This window comes from Phyllobates terribilis, unplaced genomic scaffold (genome assembly GCF_046119375.1).
Source record: "Phyllobates terribilis strain yellow unplaced genomic scaffold, ASM4611937v1 Scaffold_3__8_contigs__length_932513732, whole genome shotgun sequence".
NCBI lineage: Eukaryota > Metazoa > Chordata > Amphibia > Anura > Dendrobatidae > Phyllobates > Phyllobates terribilis.
In genome coordinates this window covers 106801145-106825375 of record NW_027362763.1, presented here as the reverse complement: position 1 = coordinate 106825375, position 24231 = coordinate 106801145, and the positions used below count along the sequence as shown (strand labels likewise).

The 24231-nt window shown below is 44.1% G+C and overlaps 1 protein-coding gene across 2 annotated transcripts in view; it reads left to right on the top strand.

The window, feature by feature from the left end:
- The window catches only part of OPN5 (opsin 5), a 92257-nt gene that overhangs the window by 14352 nt on the left and 53674 nt on the right, over positions 1–24231 (top strand). The window lies entirely within an intron of this gene.

Below are 24231 nucleotides of genomic sequence, written 5' to 3'. Positions count from 1 at the left end.
CTGTACTGCATGGCTCTTGTAAGGGGCATTGCAAGTTGGTCCGTCCTAATTTTTGGCAGCTTTTGCTTTGAAAGCATAAGCAAATACTATGGGACACCCACTCCCCAATAATGGGACTTATGTTTGTAATATGCTGTACTGCATGGCTCTTGTAAGGGGCATTGCAAGTTGCTCCATCCTAATTTTTGGCAGCTTTTGCTTGGAAAGCATAAGCAAATACTATGGGACACCCACTCCCCAATAATGGGACTTATGTTTGTAATATGCTGTACTGCATGGCTCTTGTAAGGGGCATTGCAAGTTGCTCCGTCCTAATTTTTGGCAGCTTTTGCTGGGAAAGCATAAGCAAATACTATGGGACACCCACTCCCCAATAATGGGACTTATGTTTGTAATATGCTGTACTGCATGGCTCTTGTAAGGGGCATTGCAAGTTGCTCGGTCCTAATTTTTGGCAGCTTTTGCTGGGAAAGCATAAGCAAATACTATGAGACACCCACTCGCCAATAATGGGACTTATGTTTGTAATATGCTGTACTGCATGGCTCTTGTAAGGGGCATTGCAAGTTGCTCCGTCCTAATTTTTGGCAGCTTTTGCTTGGAAAGCATAAGCAAATACTATGGGACACCCACTCCCCAATAATGGGACTTATGTTTGTAATATGCTGTACTGCATAGCTCTTGTAAGAAGCGTTGCAAGTTGCTCCGTCCTAATTTTTGGCAGCTTTTGCTGGGAAAGCTTAAGCAAATACTATGGGACACCCACTCCCCAATAATGGGACTTATGTTTGTAATATGCTGTACTGCATGGCTCTTGTAAGGGGCATTGCAAGTTGCTCCGTCCTAATTTTTGGCAGCTTTTGCTGGGAAAGCATAAGCAAATACTATGGGACACCCACTCCCCAATATTGGGACTTATGTTTGTAATATGCTGTACTGCATGGCTCTTGTAAGGGGCATTACAAGTTGCTCCTTCCTAATTTTTGGCAGCTTTTGCTGGGAAAGCATAAGCAAATACCATGGGACACCCACTCCCCAATAATGTGACTTATGTTTGTAATATGCTGTACTGCATGGCTCTTGTAAGGGGCATTGCAAGTTGCTCCGTCCTAATTTTTGGCAGCTTTTGCTGGGAAAGCATAAGCAAATACCATGGGACACCCACTCCCCAATAATGGGACTTATGTTTGTAATATGCTGTACTGCATGGCTCTTGTAAGGGGCATTGCAAGTTGCTCCGTCCTAATTTTTGGCAGCTTTTGCTTGGAAAGCATAAGCAAATACCATGGGACACCCACTCCCCAATAATGGGACTTATGTTTGTAATATGCTGTACTGCATGTGACTCGCCCCACACGTGTGTGGGATACCCGGTGCCGTGTCTCTGGGGTCTGTAGTCTCCGTGGCGGTGACCCGGTCCCGTGGCTCAGGCTGGTCAAACCAGTGGCAGTCTTTCTTAGGTTTTGAGGTTAATTGTCCGACTGCGCCACCCGTGTATTGCTGTCAGGGAGTACCACCGCTGCGAGGCAGACCGCTGAGGCTGGTGTTGTGTGCGCAGCATAGAATGGGATAACTCCCCTCGGGAGGAGTATAGCCTCAGGGCAGTGAGTGTGGATGATGGGGGTGATGGTGCACGAGCGCAGCAGGAATGACTCAGAGTCTTTGCAGTGCAGTTCAGGGTCTTTACTGATGATTTTAAGGTAGATCCTCCCGGGAGTACTGGCTAGCATAAGAGGCTTGGTCAGTCTGTGAGCAAGCAGGAGTTCCCCTGGCCAGGTGGAGTTGTAGGCCTCCCCGTCTGTCTGCACTCTTCCTGGCTACCTTGCTGTAAGCGGGTAGAAGTAGCCCACGTCCCTGAGTGTACCGTGTAGTGCTCACCCGTATGGCTGGTGACTTGGGGCCTTCTGTTAGCCTCTGCTCCACGACAGCGGTGCTGGTCCCTTGCTTGTGACTGAGCCTTCGGGCTTCTGTGGCCAGAGGACCTGAAATCCCCTGCCGGCTGGTTTCTGCTGCTGGATATATAAGTCCTCACAGCTTCGGACTCCTGTGTCCGGTTCCTATTGTGTTCTGCCAGGGCGAGCTCTGCTCAGCTTCCAGTCCCTGGTCTTTAGCTCCTAGCTCCTACAGAGCTCCTTGCTGTTACTTTCCCTTGCTCTCACTCTGACTCTGACTGTTCTCTGACTCACTCAACCCCGCCCCAGATCCAGTTTATAAGGGCAGAATTCTCCCCTCCCAGGATTGGGGCAGGAGGATGTTGCATGTTTAAGGGATCCTGACCAGGAAACCTCCCACTTGCTCTCCGACGTAATATCTCTATTACTGTGGTGACCAGACCACTGGGGTGCCACACATGGCTCTTGTAAGGGGCATTGCAGTTCCTCATAACTTTTGGAAAGCCTTCCATTCACTGCTTAGGCCAGCAGTGCACGGGAGACCCAGTTGCTATAAATGGAAAAAAAGGTTTAGTTAACGCCCTCTGACCTCCATGTCATTTCCAAGGGGCATTGGAGTGGCTCGAAATTTTTGGTAGGCATTGCACTCACTGTATGCCCTATAACTGTGTAGCCGAACTGCTCCTTTTGTTACAGAAACATATCCTACAAGACATATCTGGTTGACTGGCCTGATATTGATGTGAATGGTCCCTGTTCCTCCTGCTCTTTCTCCTTTGCCACTACCTCATCCATCATTTATCACCTGAAGCTTTGTTTTAACGGGAGTCATAGAACTTGGATAGTAGCAGGAAAACATCCAGCAATCCTCGGAGGAGGTAGGATATGCGCCAAAACGCTGACCACCTCAGGCCTAGCCGCTACTACATACATGCGCTTGCATTACAACAAAACAAAGCAGATGCTAACTTCTATCATCCTCATCATGCTCCTCACCTTGGCACTCTCAACTCCCCTGATGGAGAAGCTAGGGCCCACCGGAGGAGTCTGATAGTCCGGTGGGCTCGGCCAATGCTGCCCTAAAGCAGGCCAGGCTAAGAAAAGTGTGGGAAAGGTTACCGGGACAAATAGGGGTGGCTGGGGACCGAGTATGGACACCCGGCCACCCCCTGGAGGCTGGGGAGCAACCGGGGACACCCGGCCACCAGGCGGCTGGGGACTGAGTATGGATACCAGGCCGCCGACACAGCCATGGCGTGGTGGCCAGATTCCGCCTCCACATGCCTAAAAGGCCCAATTTAAAGTGCAAGCAAGCAGTATGGTATTGCTGCCTGGGGGTGGGTGGGTGGCAGGCTGCATACTTGCGCTTGCATTGCAAGGAATGGGAGAGGTACAATTGAACACTGCCCTGGGACAAGGACTTGAATGGGGATAGTTGCAAGTCTGCAACGACAGGTGCAAGGTGGGAGGCATCTTCGCATGTACCATGAACAGGGGTTTGGCATGCACACACTACAGCGGAATAGGCTCTCCTTCCCACTAAATGCACTGGGGAGGGCACAGGTAATGTTTTGGTATACGCGCTTAATCTTATGTATAAGGCACACCAGGACAAATATGGGCGGCTGGGGACTGAGTATGGATACCTCGCTGCCGAAGCAGCCATGAGGTAGTGGCCAGCTTCGGCCTCCTCCAAACTAAAAGGCCCCATTTCAAGTGCAAGCTAGCAGTATGGAATTGCAGTCTGGGGGTGGGTGGGTGGCAGGCTGCACACTTACACTTGCATTAAAAGAAAACATAGCAGATGCTAACTTCTGTCATCATCATCATGCTCCTCACCTTGGCACTCTCAACTCCACCGATGGAGAAGTCAGGGCCCACCGGAGGAGTCTGGTTCTCTGGCGGGCTCGTCCAATGCTGCCTAAAGCAGGCCGGGCTAAGAAAAGTGTGTGGGGGGATGTTCCAAGGAGAAATAGGGGCGGCTGGGGACCATTTATGGACACCCGGCTGCCCCCAGGCGGCTGGGGACCGTGTGTGGACACCCGGCCGCGGGGCGGCTGGGGACCGAGTATGGACACCCGGCCACCGGGCGGCTGGGGACTGAGTATGGATTCCAAGCCGCCAACACAGCCATGACGTGGTGGCCAGATTCCGCCTCCACATGCCTAAAAGGCCCAATTTCAAGTTCAAGCAAGCAAGCAGTATGGTATTGCAGCCTGGGGGTGGGTGGGTGGCAGGCTGCATACTTGAGCTTGTATTGCAAGGAATGGGGGAGGTACAATTGAACACTGCCCTGGGACTAGAACTTGCATGGGGATAGTTGCATGTCTGCATCTTCTGATGCGGTAAGGATCACTTATGATGGGCACACTTTTAGACAGTGACCTGGGAGTCAGAGATGCTTCCAGGGGTCTTCCCCATGCTGTTCCCTTGTCTTTTCAGCACTTTATGCATGTGTCACACAGCACATGGCCAGATAAGGTTGTAAAATGTTAAAATGACATTTCACGGTGAATGCATTTGTCATAGTTGAAAGCAATACAAAAGTGCAAAAACGCATAAAAAATGCTACTTGTGAACATAGCCGAAGGTGTGGAGGAGTATTTTTGTTTTTGGTCATTTATTTTACCTTATTCACAAGTCTTTACCCTGGAAAGGATGTTCCTTAACATATTTCACAGGAAAAAAGTTTCACTTTCGTTTTTGAACGTTTTATTGTGAGCCTGCAAAAGTGGCTTAATACCTCTGACCACGTTGTTGACAGCAGTGACCTGGGGGTCAGAAATGCTTCCTGGGGCGATCCCCATGCTGTCCCCATGTCATTTGAGCACTGTCACTATCGTTTTGGGCACTTTTTAGGCTTTCTACAGACTGTCGGGGGTGCCGCCGCAAAAATGCTCGGGTCTCCCATAGACTAACATTGGGCTCGTTGCTCGGGTCGAGCACCCGAGTATCACGGCGAGCTCGGTCCTAGCTTCGAGCACCCGAGCATTTTAGTGCTCGCTCAACACTAGTAGCAACCCATAGAATACAGTGAACAGATTAGTTATGGTGATCGGTAAATGGCGTAATAAAATAGCATAATTGATTTTTTTTCATTTAACCTCTAAAAAATTTAATAGAAATGTAATGCTGAGGCTGTATTCACATGTAGTGTAAAGGCTAAATTTTTTTTGTTTTTATCTGCCAATTTTCAGCAAATATCCGCTCCATACTACGCAAAAACAATTTTTTGTGATTATTACCTTTTTGCTTTTTTTTCAAAATTTGAAGCAAAGATTTAATGCATTTTTATAATACACAAAAGCTTTGATTCTATACTTAAAGATACATGTGTTTTTTTGCCAGCGTTTATTCCAGACTCCCCATAGAAAGCTTATAGAGAAAAAAAAATGCACCAAAAAACCACACAGTTCAACCTTTAGATGCACTGTGGTCAGAAGTTTTCATGAAATCACATTTACTTTGTTTGGACAGTTTAATGCAGCAGACTTTCTGTGCAAAAAAAAAAAAAGAAATGCAGCAGGAGGAAATGCAACATTTAAACTACGTGTGAACATAGTCTTACAGATGTGCACTATTTATTTTAGTGTGTTCCATCTGTCACATTAAGAGTACTGACAGAAAACTATTATAGTGTAATGACGGTAAACAATATTCTCAACATTTACCTTTTTCCACCTGTGACACTGAAGCATTAGTTTTTCCACCTGGGACATATAAATAATTAGCATAACATTCCTGCAAGTAGCAAAAACAACCATATACTGTCTACTGGACATTTCTAAACCACTCAGAGTTCTAAGTAACCTATGGGGCCAAAACGAAACAGCAAAATATGTATAATCTATATGTATTACATTGCGTACTAGAATTACATGGTATTAAATGGTGGCATTCATTTTTTTACTTTTCTCTAGAACTATTGAATTCAGTTAACTTTATCTGATTTCCGTATTATCCAGCCAGAACAATATAATCTTTGTAGCATGTTGCAATTTGTTCAACTCTTCGTCTTGTGATTTTATCCCCTGTGACCTTACAGCTCTGTAAGGTTTCTGGCATACCCGTAGTAGTATAACCTTGTGACAATGTCGCTTCACATTTACGGATCCTCCCATTTCCAGAGGTTGCTGTCTTCTGGAATCATTTGCAAAAAGCATTGTAATGTGTGTCGCACTATCTTTTCAGGAAGCATATAAACATGTGACAAGGCGATTGCTTTGTCTCTGGAAGCCGGGCTAGCTGGAGAGTAGCTAATTGTTATAATTAATTTGTGCCTATAATAATCCACTGTACGGTGCCTCTGGAGTGATTAAAATTCTAATTGCCTGTAAAGTAAAAGTTTTTAAAATTGTAACTTTAGGGGTAAGGAACTGGACTGCAAGTAGCACTTTCAAAAACTAGTCCAGCATGGTCAATCCATTCCTCCATTACTGAGAATTCAGCATTTAAATTGAAATGCAATTAAGGGCGAAGATCTGTTTGTAGATTGTCGGCTCGTTTGCCTAATATTTCACAGCATAGAGGTTGTCAGAAAAGCAGGAGGGGGCAAGAGGTGTAAAATGTTATGAAATACATGGCACATCACTTGTCTTAGTCACAGCAGGATGATGTTACCTCTGACAGAGACACTGTCAGTTTGAGTCAGTGTGGGGAATAGAGCTGGAGTGACAAAGGCTTCAGATCTATCATAGCCCTTAAGTCTCATTTGCATATCAATTCAAATGCTGATTTCTCAGTAACAGAGGAACATACTGGCCATGTAAAGGTATTCCTGGACTTTAAGGAAACCAGCTGTGTATGGCGTGTATTACTAACATTCCATAGCAACAAGTATGCATATCATATGGCACCAACATGTGTTGGACACAATGTGATCAATTACATAGATATATAAAAGTATTAAAATATTCACAGGACATAATACGTATACAGGCTAGGATTGTACTGTACAATGACTAGGTGACACCTCTACTATAATTATATTTCATTAGAATGTGTGAAAAAACTCCTTGATCAATATCCATTTGCAGACCATATTATTGTAGTATTGCACCTCACAGCAATTTTGTTTAAATATTTAGCTAAAATAAATTGAATACTAAAACATGAACCATATGTTACTACCATGCGTAGTCATAATTACATACTCAACTAGTGTTAAAGCGGTTATATCATGTTCTTCTTCTTCTTCTTATTTATTATTATATTGCCGTTTATTCCATGGCACTTTACATGTTAAAAAGGGGAATACATACAAAAACAATTACAATAATCTTGAACAAAATGTGACGGTGACTGGTACAGGAGGAGAGAGGACCCTGCCCGCGAGGGCTCACAGTCTACAAGGGATGGGTGAGGATACAGTAGGTGAGGGTAGAGCTAGTCGTGCAGCAGAGTGGTGGAGTGATGGTTACTGCAGGTTCTAGGGTTGTCGGAAGAGGTAGTTCTTCAGGTTCCTTTTGAAGGTATCCACGGTAGGTGAGAGAGTCTGATAAGTTGGGGTAGAGAGTTCCAGAGTAGGGAGGAAGCACGGGAGAAATCTTGTATACGATTGTGGGAAGAGGAGATAGTAGGGGAGTAGAGCAGGAGATCTTGTGAGGATTGGAGGTTGCGTGCAGGTACAGTGGGTACGGAAAGTATTCAGACCCCTTTAATTTTTTCACGCTTTGTTGCATTGCAGCCATTTGGTAAATTCTAAAAAGTTCATTTTTTTTCTCATTAATGTGCACTCTGCACCCCATTTTGACTGAAAAAAACTGAAATGTAGAAATGTTTGCAAATTTATTAAAAAAGAAAAACTGAAATATCACATGGTCATAAGTATTCAGACCCTTTGCTCAGACACTCATATTTAAGTCACATGCTGTCCATTTCCTTGTGATCCTCCTTGAGATGGTTCTACTCCTTCATTGGAGTCCAGCTGTGTTTAATTAAACTGATATGACTTGATTTGGAAAGGCACACGCCTGTCTATATAAGACCTCACAGCTCACAGTGCATGTCAGACCAAATGAGAATCATGAGCTCAAAGCAACTGCCCAAGGAGCGCAGAGACAAAATTGTGGCAAGGCACAGATCTGGCCAAGGTTACAAAAGAATTTCTGAAGTACTCAAGGTTCCTAAAAGCACAGTGGTCTCCATAATTCTTAAATGGAAGAAGTTTGGGACCACCAGAAGTCTTCCTAGACCTAGCCGTCCAGCCAAACTGAGCAATCGTGGGAGAAGAGCCTTGGTGAGAGAGGTAAAGAAGAACCCCAAGATCACTGTGGCTGAGCTCCAGAGATGCAGTAGGGAGAATGTGAGAAAGTTCCACAAAGTCAACTATCACTGCTGCCCTCCACCAGTCGGGCCTTTATGGCAGAGTGGCCTGACAGAAGCCTCTCCTCAGTGCAAGACATATGAAAGCCCGCATAGAGTTTGCTCAAAAACACATGAAGGACTCCCAGACTATGAGAAATAAGATTCTCTGGTTTGATGAGACGAAGATAGAACTTTTTGAGGATAATTCTAAGTGGTATGTGGGGAGAAAACCAGGCACTGCTCATCACCTTCCCAATACAATCCCAACAGTGAAACATGGTGGTGGCAGCATCATGCTATGGGGGTGTTTGTCAGCTGCAGGGACAGGACGACTGGTTGCAATTAGTGATGAGCCAGTATGTTTAGTTAACTCTTTTGCCGAGTATGCTCAGGCGAGCACCGAGTAGTACAGCTGCTCGGTGTTATGTTTGAATCACTCCCTTGTGCATGATTTGCGACTGTTTGACAGCTTTAATACATGTGAGGAATCTCTATTTCTTACATATTCCTCATATGTACAGTTATATGAAAAAGTTTGGGCACCCCTATTAATCTTAAGCTTATTGTTTTATAAAAATTGATGTTTTTGCAACAGCTATTTCAGTTTGATATATGTAATAAATGTTGGACACAGTAATGTTTCTGCCTTGAAATGAGGTTTATTGTACTAACAGAAAATGTGCAATCTGCATTCAAACAAAATTTGACAGGTGCATAAGTATGGGCACCTCACCAGAAAAGTGACATTAATATTTAGTAGATCCTCCTTTTGCAAAAATAACAGCCTCTAGTCGCTTCCTGTAGCTTTTAATGAGTTCCTGGATCCTGGATGAAGGTATTTTTGACCATTCCTCTTTACAAAACAATTCCAGTTCAGTTAAGTTTGATGGTCGCCGAGCATGGACAGCCCTCTTCAAATGATCCCACAGATGTTCAATGATATTCAGGTCTGGGGACTGGGATGGCCATTCCAGAACATTGTAATTGTTCCTCTGCATGAATGCCTGAGTAGATTTGGAGCGGTGTTTTGGATCATTGTCTTGCTGAAAGATCCACCCCCTGCGTAACTTTAACTTTATCACTGATTCTTGAACATTATTGTCAAGAATCTGCTGATACTGAGTGGAATCCATGCGTCCCTCAACTTTAACAAAATTCCCGGTGCCGGTATTGGCCACACAGCCCCAAAGCATGATGGAACCTCCACCAAATTTTACTGTGGGTAGCAAGTGTTTTTCTTGGAATGCTGTGGTTTTTTTTGCCGCCATGCATAACGCCTTTTTGTATGACCAAACAACTCAATCTTGGTTTCATCAGTCCACAGGACCTTCTTCCAAACAGAAATTGGCTTCTCCAAATGTGCTTTTGCATACCTCAGCCGACTCTGTTTGTGGCATGCTTGCAGAAACGGCTTCTTTCGCATCACTCTCCCATACAGCTTCTCCTTGTGCAAAGTGCGTTGTATAGTTGACCGATGCACTGTGACACCATCTGCAGCAAGTTGATGCTGCAGCTCTCTGGAGGTGGTCTGAGGATTGTCCTTGACTGATCTCACCATTCTTCTTCTCTGTCTTTCTGATGTTTTTCTTGGCCTGCCACTTCTGGCCTTAACAAGAACTGTCCCTGTGTTCTTCCATTTCCTTACTAGGTTCCTCACAATAGTAACTGACAGGTTAAATCTCTGAGACAGCTTTTTGTATCCTTCCCCTGAACAACTATGTTGAATAATCTTTGTTTTCAGATCATTTGAAAGTTGTTTTGAGGAGCCCATGATGCCACTCTTCAGAGCAGATTCAAACAGGAGAACAACTTGCAAGTGGCCACTTTAAGTAGCTTTTCTCATGATTGCATACACCTGGCTATGAAGTTCAAAGCTCAATGAGGTTGCAAAACCAAAAAATGTGCTTTAGTAAGTCAGTAAAAAGTAGGAAGGAGTATTTAAGACAAGAAAATGATAAGGGTGCCCATACTTATGCACCTGTCAAATTTTGTTTGAATGCAGATTGCACATTTTCTGTTAGTACAATAAACCTCATTTCAAGGCAGAAACATTACTGTGTCCAATAGTTATTACATATAACAAACTGAAATAGCTGTTGCAAAAACACCAATTTTTATAAAACATTAAGCTTAAGATTAATAGGGGTGCCAAAACTTTTTCATATAACTGTATTAAAGCTGTCAAACAGTTGCAAATCAAGTGACTCGCCCCCTGGGCCGTGGGGCACTCGGATCCGGGCAATAGGGGAACGATGGGGGTAGTAGTGGCGACCCGGTCCGTGGCTCAGGGTGGTCAGACCAGTGGTAGTCCCTTTATAAGTTTTAAGTGATGTCCGACTATGCCACCCGTGGATTGCGGTTATTAGGAACCGCCGCTGCAAGGCAGACCGCTGGGGCTGATGATGTATGCAGCTGGGATAGTGTGACTCCCCACGGGAAGAGTGCGGCCCCAGGGCAGTATAATGGAAGATGGGGGTGATGGTGTTGGGCGTCCCAGTACCGTTAGTGCTGGAGGAGCAAGGATCACGCAGACAACAGGTTGCAGTCCAGGGTCTTTACTAGAACAGGTGAACTGACCCACAAACAGTCCCGGCTAGGAGGGGACCTGGATGTCTGAGAGCAATTGGGAAATTGGCCCTGGTCAGGGTGAGGGTGTAGGCCTACCGTGCTCTCTGCGCTCCTTCTGGCTATCTCCTCCTGATAGGGTAACAGCCCACGGTCAGAGCTCACCGTGTATTCTCGCCTGTATGGCCTGCAACGTGGGTTCCTTTCTGCTCCCGGCCTGGTACGGCTTTGCTGGTCCCTTCTTTTGTGGCAAGGAACATACAGTCCCCTGCGGACTGGTTATCTGCTGCAGGACGTGGAATCCTCACAGCCTCAGACACCAAAGTCTGGTAAAATGGAGTTCTTTGTCTGCCAAGACAGGCTCACTTCGCCTCTTGTCTCTGGCTTGTGGCTCTCCTACTGCCACACTTCCTCTTAGGTGCAATACAACTGTCCCTCACTGCTCTGGGACAACTCTCAATCCAGAGACAGGTCGTCCAGTTCTCCCTAACCCAGCCCCCAGTTCCAGCTTTTATAGGGGCAGCCTGCTCCCCCTACTGGCCTGAGACAGGAGGTATTGCATGCTAATGTTCCCCTGACCAGAGAACCTCCCCCTTGCTCTCAGACACAGCTTTATTATATTTGTGGCATCCAGGCCAGGGTGACACACAAGCACACGGGAGTGATTCAAACATAACACCGAGCAGCTGTAAATACTCGGTGCTTGCCCAAGCATACTCGGCAAAAGGGTTAACAAAACATACTCGCTCATCACTAGTTGCAATTGAAGGAAACATGAATGCGGCCAAATACAGAGATATCCTGGATGAAAACCTCTTCCAGAGTGCTCTGGACCTCAGACTTGGCAGAAGGTTCACCTTCCAACAAGACAATGACCCTAAGCACATAGCTAAAATAACAAAGGAGTGGCTTTAGAACAAATCTGTGACCATTCTTGACTGGCCTAGCCAGAGCCTTGACCTAAACACAATTGAGCATCTCTGGAGAGACCTGAAAATCACTGGCCACCAACGTTCACCATCCAACCTGACGAAACGGGAGAGGATCTGCAAGGAACAATGGCAGAGGATCCCCAAATCCAGGTATGAAAAACTTGTTGCATCATTCCCAAGAAGACTCATGCCTGTACTAGCTCAAAAGGGTGCTTTTACTCAATACTGAGCAAAGGGTCTGAATACTTATGACCATGTGATATTTAAGTTTTTCTTTTTTAATAAATTTGCAAAAATTTCTACATTTCTGTGGTTTTTCAGTCAAGATGGGGTGCAGAGTGTACATTAATAAGAAAAAAAATGAACTTTTTAGAATTTACCAAATGGCTGCAATGAAACAAAGAGTGAAAAATTTAAAGGGGTCTGAATACTTTCCGTACCCACTGTATGTACCAGGAGACTAAGTCACAGATGTATGGAGACCGGTTGTGGATGGCTTTGTATGCCAAGGTTAGGGTTTTGACTTGAGTCTCTGGGCAATGGGGAGCCAGTGAAAGGATTGACAGAGAGGAGAGGCCGGGGAATAGCAGGGGGACAGGTGGATTAGTCGGGCAGCAGAGTTTAGGATAGATTGGAAGGGTGCAAGAGTGTTGGAAGGGAGGCCACAGAGCATGAGGTTGCAGTAGTCGAGGCGGGAGATGATGAGGGCATGCACTAGGATTTTTGCAGATTTGTGGTTGAGGAATGTGCGGATCCAGGAGATATTTTTGAGTTAGAACAGGCAGGAAGTGGAAAGGACTTGAATATGTGGTTTGAAGGAGAGATCAGAGTCCAGGGTTACCCAAAAGGCAGCGAGCTTGCGGGACTGGGGAGAGTGAACAGCCATTGACGTTGATAGATAGGTCAGATGAGGGGGGTGAAAGATGGTGGAAAGATGATGAATTCTGTTTTATCCAAGTTTTAGAAATCTAGCAGAGAAGAAGGATAAAATAGCTGGCAGACATTGTGGGATTTTGGTTAGTAGGGAGGAGATATTGGGTCCAGAGGTAGATCTGTGTGTCATCAGCATAGAGGTAATACTGAAAGCTGTGAGACTCTATGAGCTGTCCCAGGCCGAAGCTGTAGATGGACAAGAGCAGGGGTCCTTGAACTGAACCTTGGGGGACACCCAAGGAATGTCAGTGGAAAGGAAATGAAGTAGCCAGGTGGTAAAATGGTCTAAAAAGGTGGTGGCTGGTCCTGGGGGACGGTAAATGACAGCAAGTTGGAGGTTGGAGGGGGAGTAGATACACACACACAGTGCATCTTAAAAGAGAGGTGAGTAACGGAGGGTGACAGTGGGATTTGGGTGAAGGAGCAGTTATCTGACAGGAGAAAACATACTCCTCCACCATGCTTGCCAATGGGGCAGGTGGTGTGGGAAAGGTGCAATCCACCATACGAAAGTGCAGCTGGAGAGGCCGTGTCAGACGGGGTGAGCCAGGTTTCGGTGATGCCGAGGAAGGAAAGTTTGTTAGTGATGAAAAGATCGTGAATGTAGGAAAGTTGGTTGCAGACGGAGTGTGCTTTCCATAGAGCTCCTGTTAGTGGGACTGGGGAAGCGGGAGCTGGGAGGATGTGTATGAGGTTAGAAGGGTTGTGAGAGTTTGTGATAGATTGTGGATAGGAGGTGGAAGTGACTGTAGGGATGTGGTGAGGAAGGCCAGGATTTGGGGAGATATATAAGTGAGTAAAATAAATAAATAAAATGTTTGTACAGAAGTTTTTGGCAACCCTCTATATCTTGAATGCTCTAATTTTGATAGCCAATTAATAACAATTTTTCGAATAATAATTTTTATTTATGCAGCGCCAACATATTCCGCAGCACTTTACATTTTTTTGCAAGATTGTTGGAAAGTGCAATGCCACAATGATATGGTTTGTAGGTGGATATAAACATATACGCAGTAAATAAATATATAAATGTATATAGATAGAGCGAGAAATAAAGAGAGAGATGAACAAATTGATTTTATATTAGTTCAAGTCAAACTTTAGGAAATGTTCTGGACCTGTCAAATCCAAACAATTGGATTTTTGATTCTCACAGATCGCCCAAAAAATGTCCAACACCATTTTATATAAAGCAGAAGACAGAAAAGGCTCCATTGACTGCATTTGCATCTGCAAAGACCTCCCCATAATGCTTTGCAGCTATCACATCACCTGATATAGCACAGCTATAGGGCGGTACTATCATAGCCTGTGTAAAAGCAGAGGCAGTGAAGGCAGCAGACATCTTGTGGTGAATCTGGATAATGAGAGGACGTCACAGCTAACAGTTTAGTAACAGAGAAAATAAGAAAAAGAAGAAAGCATTAAAACTCTGAATAAACTGTACAGATAGTGTGTGTGACAGCACAGCAATGATAAAAAGCTGCCATCTGTTTATCCATAGCCATATGCTGTATGGTGAGGACACTTGGATATTACTATGGTTGTGTTTGCATTGAAGAACTTAAAAAGTTTTCAGTCCTTTCCTAGGACACTTCAGAGTGTTACATACGTCTTCTCAGGGCAGTTGTAGACTGCAGTAATTCACAGCCATTCGATTCACTGTGAATCAAGCTTTTGAGTAAAATTTATCAAAGCAATAAACATCCGAATTTATTTTTTTTCTAATATATGATGGAAAGATTAAATATAATATGATTGGATAGATATATTTTAGTTATAATTAGTATTCATTGGAACTGTATTAAAGAGATGAGATGTACTGGACAGACGATAGATTGCATTATTTTCTACTTTTTGTGTGAAGTGGGACTTTCTTTGGTAATATCTACTCTGGGTATTTAAAACTATTGCCAGAAATGTTTGTGTATCTTAAAAACTATGTGGATAAAACAAAAGAGGAGTTCACACACACATTCACACATACATATGTACACATTCACGCATATGTACAAGGCTCAGTTTGGTATGCAGGCTGTAGACAGTCTAGGTCTCACTGGTATAGAAAAGTGTGGTAAGGACTACCGTGCAGTAGACCTTTAGCTTAATGGTAAAGCTGAGTCCCCTTCAATCCCAGACGTTCTTATGGAGTTTCCCGAAAGCGGCAATAGTTTTTCAATTCTGTTGTTAACCTCAGTGTCTATGGTCCCTACGCGGGAGAGTGTGCTGCCCAGGTAGGTGAAGTTGTCGACTACTTTAAAGTTGTGCTCCTTCACAGTTATGTTTCCTGGTATGGTTTTCCTGGAGCAGGTTGGTACATAACTTTGGTCTTTCTAGTATTGATAACGAGACCAAAGTTGTCACAAGCTTGTGAAAAACAGTCAATTTCATGCTGCATCTGCTGCTCTGTGCTGGCGTTGAGTGCGCAGTCATCAGCAAACAAGAAGTCATGGATAACAGTCTCATTCAACTTTGTAACAGCCTTCAGGCGTATGGTGAGTGCGCAGTCATCAGCAAACAAGAAGTCATGGATAACAGTCTCATTCAACTTTGTAACAGCCTTCAGGCGTATGGGGTTGAATAACTTGCAGTCAGTCCTGTACCTGACATGGATTCTTCACAGTTGCCAAAGGCATCTCTCAACATGGTGGAAAATAGCATACTGAACAGGGTAGGAGAAAGTACACAGCAGTGTTTGATACCATTTTTAACTGAGAAGGACTCCGAGTCATCTCCATCATTCAGGACCTTAACCATCATACCATCATGGAGCTGCCGAACGATTGTGATGAACTTGCCTGGGTAGCCAAACTTTTCCACAGGCTGTCTCTGTGTCGAAAGCCTTAGTCAACTCAACAAAGGTCACGAAAAGGTTGCTGCGTTGCTCCTGGCACTTTTCCTGGAGTTGATGCGCTGCAAAGACCATATCTGCCGTCCCATGTTCTGCATGGAAGCCAAACTGGCTTTCAGATAGTAGACCTTGCTCAAGGTGCTGGATGAGGTTGTTGAGCAAGAGACATGGCAGAATCTTCCCTGAAGTGGACAGAAATGAGATTCCTCAATATTTGTCGCAAGATTGGCGGTTGCCTTTTTTCTTGTAGATGTGGATTATAATGGCATCTTTTAGCTGTTGCGGAACCTGTTCCTTTTTCCATATGGACTGCAATAGTTTAGTAATCATTTATATCAGAACAGCGCTGCCTGCTTTGTATAACTTGGCAGGTATTGCATCGTTTCCTGGTGCTGTGGCACAGGAAAGTTGTTTTACTGCTTTCCTGACATCATCTTCACTAGGAAGAACATTGAGGTCCTTGTTGATTTCTACCTGGGGCAGATAAGCAATGGCCTAGTTGTTGATATTGGCAGGGCAATTAAGATCACTGTTAATTTGCTCAGCCCACCGTTCCAGAATCTGTTTCTTTTCTGTCAGTAGCTTAGTTTCGTCTGCGTTGAGGAGAGATAAGGAGTTGGATGATTGGTATACAGCCTTAAGCGCATCATAGAAGCGCTTCAGGTCGTGGCTGTCTGCATAGCCCTGGATTTTGTCCGGTTTCTTGCTAAACCATCTGTTCTGCATCTTGCATAGCTTTATCTGTATCTTCCTTTTTGTGTTGATGTCTTCTTGGCCAGCGACGTAGGGTCGTTTTGATGTGCTTTGTACTGCTGATGTTTCTCTCTAGGAGTGCCTTTATTTCTTCAACTTTTTCATTGAACCAACCTTGGTTACTTTGGGCTACTGGTCCGAGATGCTCCAGGGCAGTATTGTAAATATATATATATACATATATATATACAGTACAGACCAAAAGTTTGGACACACCTTCTCATGTAGCGTCCATCCGTTCACCTTTTCTGTGTCGCACAAAGACACGGTGGTTGGAACCAAATATCTAAAATTTGGACTCATCAGACCAAAGGACATATTTCCACTGGTCTAATGTCAATTCCTTGTGTTCTTTAGCCCAAACAAGTCTCTTCTGCTTGATGCCTGTCCTTAGCAGTGGTTTCCTAGCAGCTATTTTACCATGAAGGCCTGCTGCACAAAGTTTCCTCTTAACAGTTGTTGAAGAGAAGTGTCTGCTGCTAGAACTCTGTGTGGCATTGACCTGGTCTCTAATCTGAGCTGCTGTTAACCTGCGATTTCTGAGGCTGGTGACTCAGATAAACTTATCCTCAGAAGCAGAGGTGACTCTTGGTCTTCCTTTCCTGGAGTGGTCCTCATGTGAGCCAGTTTCTTTGTAGCCCTAGATGGTTTTTGCATCTGCACTTGGGGACACTTTGAAAGTTTTCTCAATTTTTCGCACTGACTGACCTTCATTTCTTAAAGTAATGATGGCCACTCGTTTTTCTTTACTTAGCTGCTTTTTTCTTTCCATAATACAAATTCTAACAGTCTATTCAGTAGGACTATCAGCTGTGTATCCACCTGACTTCTGCACAACACAACTGATGGTCCCAACCCCAAGAAATCCCACTTATTAAACCTGACAGGGCACACCTGTGAAGTGAAAACCATTTCCGGTGACTACCTCTTGAAGCTCATCAAGAGAATGCCAAGAGTGTGCAAAGCAGTCATCAAAGCAAAAGGTGGCTACTTTAAAGAACCTAGAATATAAGACATATTTTCAGTTGTTTCACACTTTTTTGTTAAGTATATAATTCCACATGTGTTAATTCATAGTTTTGATGCCTTCAGTGTAAATGTACAATTTTCAAAGTCATGAAAATACAGAAAAATCTTTAAATGAGAAGGTGTGTCCAAACTTTTGGTCTGTACTGTATATGTACTATAAATGAGGCAAAAAAAATCCAAGAATTTGCTAGGAGGAAAGAAGATACTTTGACATTTTCTTATCTCTCCCTCTATATTATTTATTTTCCTTACAGGACTGGTGTGAATTAGAGGGTCACCAAACACAATGCCCATCACTTCCGTTTACAAGCCAGTTGAAAGCAATATTTTGTTTTCCAAGGTGGAGTGGTTTTGGCGGTGACAGAAATCTAGAAATATCTTTGCCCCCATGATAACTATTTTGTAATGCCTGTACCTGGACATACATATTTTTATATTATATTTAGACATTTGTACTTGTACAGTCCTTAGACCTCAATGCTGTGTAGGGAAAGTAAAACCAATTTCAGCACCATGGACAGAAAAGACATTTTCTGGAGTTGTGGTTTGTGGGTCTCATGGTCAGGCTATGTGCGCATGATGCAGAAATGAAGCAGAAAATTTCTGCAGCATTTCTGCATCTCCCTGGCAGAAAAAACGCATGCGGATTGTGCATGCGTTTTTCCTGCAGAATACATGCGGAATACATGCGGATTCACATGCGGATTCACATGCGTTAACGCATGTGTTTCCGCATGCAGACTGACAAGCACTTTCCAGGCGATAGCATCACTTGGAAAGTGCTTGACAACTAGGTCACACTGTATAAATCCATGCAAACAGCATGGAATTATATAGTGTGACCGTAAAAATAAAAAAATAAAGCTATACTTACCTCCGATGCCCCGCCGCGTGTGCTGTCGCGCTCGTCCTGGCTTCTTCCTGGTTGCCGGGCTCTCGCGAGACAGCCTGCGATCACATGACCGCGACGTCATCTCAGGTCCTGGAAGATAAGCGCTGCCGGCAAGCAGAGAGAAGCCGCCGGACAGGTGAATATAAACTTAATTTATTATTTTATTCTTTTTTTTACAGGTACAATGGTACCCAGGTCTGGATGAGAGTCTCCTCTCCTCCAGAACTGGGTACCATCCGCACATTGAAACGCATATAATCCGCGTGTACAAATGTACAGACACGGATTATCTGCGTCTCAATGCAAGTCAATGGCGGCGCTTCCGCTGCGCTTCCGCAAAATTAATGAACATGCTGCGGATTTATGAGCGCTGCAGAAACGCTGCGGAAAAATCCGCAGCATGTGCATTGACATAACGGAATGCCATTGGGGACCATGGGGTGCGGATTACCAAGCTTTTTTGATGCGTTTCCGCTGCGGAAATTCGCATCGTGGGCACGCAGCCTCAAAGTAATTTATATTCATGGACCATAAAAAAATCCTAATTCTAATTACTGTATTATACCTATATTCTGTATTCTGGATTACATAGCCTTGTTTTGCATTCTTGAAGTCTTTATCTGTAAGATGTCATTTTCTTTGGTTTGCTAGATTGGCATAATCATAGATATTATTTCTTCCTATTGCCCTCAGTCATCTGTTTGACTCAATTACTATAATTTGTTATTTAATGTGTAAAATAGGATTAAATATATCTCTCTTGAAAACTTCACCCCAAATCCATGTCCATTAGCTGGCCTGGTTACATGACATGTTAGGTTTTTTGTCACATTGCCAAGTCTGATCATGGGCAAATAAAGACACCCATATACGTTAGATCCTAATACAATCTTTATGGAAGCCCAAGTAACCCATGACAGCATGTTACCAGGGGTGGAGGGCAGACCTGATGGATTTCAACATGTCGCTAAAGTTTGGGGGCAACTTGTATCTCTCCACTTGATGGAATAAACTTGCATGCTCAGCCAAGCCAACCCAACCATCCGTATGGAAAGGTGAAAGCCGAAGGTGTTACTCACCTGTCCTGGCAATGTTGGGGTTGGCTCCCTTTCCATATGGCTGCCACCCTTTGTTGTGCCCCACATTGGATTTTACAAGTTGCCTCATGTCTTAGTATTGAGACTCTAGAGAGTTGAGTTGTTTGGAGTGTTTGGAGTGCTCTCCCATCCGTTCACTTCCTTTGATTCCTGCGTAACCTCAGCCCTGCTGGTTAACCTTTGCTAGTCACCATCCGGATTAACCAATCAGTTGCTGTATTCATATCAAACTATTATTGTACTCGGTTCGTATTGTACATTGATCCTTGCAAAATTTTCACTCAAGGTGTGGGAAAGACTTAGTGCAACACAAAGGGAAGAGGGAAAGGAAGCCCAGACTCTAGGGAAAGAGGGGAGTGGAGACCTCTTAGGCTGATCTAATATCACCCTGTCTCCACTAACGTCCCTATATTGGTTCTACACCAATCGCCGCATTCAAACCTTGCCTTGTCTTTCCTTTCCCTAGCGTTAAGCCCTGGCTAGGGAAGGGAGGGAGATGAGCGCTAGTCGATCCCCACTGACCACAAAGACAACAAGGGGGAAAAACAAGTGAAGATAGCTTAGCTTTAAGTCAACTTCAGAGAGATGAACACCCTTCCTCATAGCTCCAGAGAGGAAGAAGAAATGCACTTGCTCCGAGCCTTCTCAAGGGATAATGTGAGTGAGTGTGGCACCTCCCTTTAGCACGCAGCAGGTATTTATACACCCAGGCCAGGGTGTTAATTATATAGAGGAAGGTAGCCACTGGGTTCTAGAGAGGCAGCCTCTAAGAAGGTGTCTGTAATGCCAAACAAAGAAATCTCCTGCAACCAACAGCAGGGCAACTGTCTGTCACTTCTGACACACTCGTGACAGTACCTCCCCTCTACAAGTGGCCTCCGGACACTCAGGACCGGGTTTCTCAGGATAAGAGGTGTGGAATGAACGAATCAACCTGGGAGCGTTCACCTCTGATGCTGAAACCCACATCCTCTCCTCTGGACCATAACCCTTCCAGTGCACCAAGTATTGTAGAGAACAACGTTGGAGACAAGAATCTACAATTCTCGAAATCTGGAACTCCAGATTACCATTAACCGTTACTGGGGGCGGTGGTAGAGGTGAGGGCTCAAGAAGTTCCACATACTTCTTGTGTAAGGACCTGTGGAACACGTTGTAGAGCTTAAGGGCCTGAGGAAGTTCAAGACGAAGCGGCAGTTATTTTACAGGGACCAATAAACTTAGGTCCCAGTTTCCAAGAAGGAACTTTGACTCTTATATTCCTGGTAGACAACCATACAAAGTCATTCACATTCAGGTCCGGACCTGGCAAGCGTTTTCTGTCAGCCATACGTTTATACCTTTCTCCCATGATCAGAACACCCTGCCATGGAACTCCCGAAGCTCCCCCCCCCCCCCTGAAGGTACCAAATTGTGGGTGATAACCGTATGCACCGAAAAACGGTGACCTGCCAGTGGATTCTTGACGATGATTATTAATGGCAAATTCTGACAGCGGTAAGTAGGATGCTCAGTCCTCCTGATTTTCAGAGATGAAACACCTGAGGTAGGTCTCCAAATTCTTATTGACACGTTCGGTCTGTCCATTCAACTAAGGGTGGAAGGCAGAGGAAAAGGACAGCTGCACCCCCAGTGGAGAACAGAATGCCTTCCAGAACTTGGAAATAAATTGGGTCCCCCGATCTGACAGGCTTAAAGGAGATAGGATATAACATCATTGTGCTATTGTTTGGGGTCTGACATCTAGGACCACCACCAGTGCCAAGAATTCTCAGCTGTATGAGTAGAAAGTTTGGTGGCCTCCTATCAATCAGACAATGCTAAACTAAGATAACAATGGTATACAAGGAAATACGAACTTGGGATGGCTCTTCTGTTTGAATGTGGAGATCAGACAGTCCATATATCCATATTAAATTTATAGGTTTTAAAAACAGATTTTACTGTCAAATCACATTTTCCATAAAAAACTTTTAAAAACACAACCCGTTTCAACTTCTATGAGTCTTCTGATTTCATCGAGTGATACATCGCTGGAATCAGGTTCTCAGCCACCACATCAAGCTACTTTCAGATTACATGGCAAAAATCTGGTGACAGATTTTCTTTAAAAATCCATTAACACCTGGCCAAGCAAGCATCCATTTGTATGTGGGCATCGGGAGCCAGCTATCTTCCCATATGACCTGCTTAATTCCTGGAAGCAGGGGACATGATACAGTGCCTTGTGAAAGTATTTGGCCCCCTTGCACTTTTCTACCTTTTGCCACATTTCTGGCTTCAAACATAAAGATATAATTTTTTTTTTTTTGGGAAGAATCAACGACAAGTGGGACACAATCGTTAAGTGGAACAAAATTTATTGGATATTTTAAACTTTTTTAACAAATTAAAAACTGAAAAGTGGGGCGTGCAATATTATTCGGCCCCTTTACTTTCAGTGCAGCAAACTCACTCCAGAAGTTCAGTGAGGATCTCTGAATGATCCAATGTTGTCCTAAATGACGGGTAATGATAAATAGAATCCACCTGTGTGTAATCAAGTCTCTGTATAAGGGTATGTGCCCACATAGCGTTTTACAAGCGTATTTGATGCGGAATTTCCGCAGCGGAAACGCTTGTAAAATGCTTGGTAATCTGCACCCCATTGTCCCCAATGAGAATCCGCAAGTTCTATGCCCATGCTGCGGATTTTTCCGCAGCGTTTTTGATGCGCACAAAAATCCGCAGCATGTCAATTAATTTTGCGTTTCCGCATGCGGAATTGCCTTTTCAATGTAATAAAAAATGCAAGGCAATTCCGCATGTCGAAAACGCGCGAAAAATGCGCGATAAACGCTTGCGAAATTCCTCATGTGTTTTTCCGGGAAAGGACATGCGGAAATAAAGCGCAAATTTTCCGCTTCATTTCCGCAACGTGGGCACATAGCCTAAATGCACCTGCTCTGTGATAGTCTCAGGGTTCTGTTTCAAGTGCAGAGAGCATCATGAAGACCAAGCATCACACCAGAAAGGTCCGAGATACTGTTGTGGCGAAGTTTAAAGCCGGATTTGGATACAAAATGATTTCCCAAGTTTTAAACATCTCAAGGAGCACTGTGCAAGCAATCATATTGAAATGGAAGGAGTATCAGACCACTGCAAATCTACCAAGACCCGGCCGTCCCTCTAAACTTTCATCTCGAACAAGGAGAAGACTGATCAGAGATGCAGCCAAAAGGCCCATGATCACTCTGGATGAACTGCAGAGATCTACAGCTGAGGTGGGAGAGTCTGTCCATAGGACAACAATCAGTCATACACTGCACAAATCTGGCCTTTATGGAAGAGTGGCAAGAAGAAAGCCATTTCTCAAAGATATCCATAAAAAGTCTGGTTTGAAGTTTGCCACAAGACACACCAAACATGTGGAATAAGGTGCTCTGGTCAGATGAAACCAAAATCGAACTTTTTGGCCACAATGCAAAACAATATGTTTGGAGTAAAAGCAGCACAGCTCATCACCCTCAAAACACCATCCCCACTGTCAAACATGGTGGTGGCAGGATCATGGTTTGGGCCCGCTTTTCTTCAGCAGGGACTGGGAAGATGGTTAAAATTGATGGGAAGATGGACGGAGCCAAATACAGGACTATTCTGGAAGAAAACCTGTTGGAATCTGCAAAAGATCTGAGACTGGGACGGAGATTTATCTTCCAACAAGACAATGATCCCAAAAATAAAGCAAAATCTACAATGGAATGGTTCAAAAATAAACGTATCCAGGTGTTAGAATGGCCAAGTCAAAGTCCAGACCTGAATCCAATCGAGAATCTGTGGAAAGAGCTGAAAACTGCTGTTCACAAACGCCCCCCATCCAACCGCAATGAGCTTGAGCTGTTTTGCAAGGAAGAATAGACAAAAATTTCAGCCTCTCGATGTGCAAAACTGTTAGAGACATACCCCAAGCTACTTGCAGCTGTAATCGCAGCAAAAGGTGGCGCTACTAAGTATTAACTCAAGGGGGCCGAATAATATTGCACGCCCCACTTTTCAGTTTTTAATTTGTTAAAAAAGTTTAAAATATCCAATAAATTTCGGTCCACTTCACGATTGTGTCCCACTTGTTGTTGATTCTTCCCCAAAAAATTTGAATTTTATATCTTTATGTTTGAAGCCAGAAATGTGGCAGAAGGTAGAAAAGTTCAAGGGGGCCAAATACATTCACAAGGCACTGTAATGGTTTACTGTTCTCTTTAACCTTGGATCCCCATAGATTCCGAAATTCAAATATAATAATATTTTAAAGCTTTTCTGTCATTAGTTAGAATCTATAGATAATAGACCTAACTAAATCATAGCTGGCCGCACAAGAAATATCACCAAAGCTCATTGGAAAGCATTTGCTTATGAGTTAAAGGGATGGCCCAGTTTAAAAAAAAAATTACAAATATCTTATAATGTTAATAGAGATGGGGGTCCCTATTTTGAAGCCAAAGAGAAATTGACCAGAAAGGCCATCTCTTGCTCTGGAAGACCCAGTTGTCAATGCTTGGACTGCTCTTTTGTTTTCATTGTTAACCATGTAATGCTTCATTCCCCCCGAGGAGGCGCTATAGGGAAATTAAACACTTGCGGCCACATTGCTAGAAGAGCTTATGATCAGCTTATCCTTTGGGATTCCTACAAAACAGAATAGATCATCCAACCCCTTCAAAGGGGTTTTACAGTTTTGGAAAACCTGTGTACCTCATTTACAGTGTTGTTTACTCGCCCTCCCTGGGTCCAGTGTTGAGTCTGCACTGATGCCCCTAGTGCCTGTTTGCACCATTGAAGTAAAGTCAACAGCTTTGCAGCCAATAACTGAGCTCTGACCGAGGTAATGGCATAAGACGCTCAGAGCCGTTGCGCTCAGTGATTAACTCACTGTGTAACTGCAGCGCTGCAAACAATAATAGACATCGGGAAAATTGGTGGATACTCAGCGAGGGACCTGGGG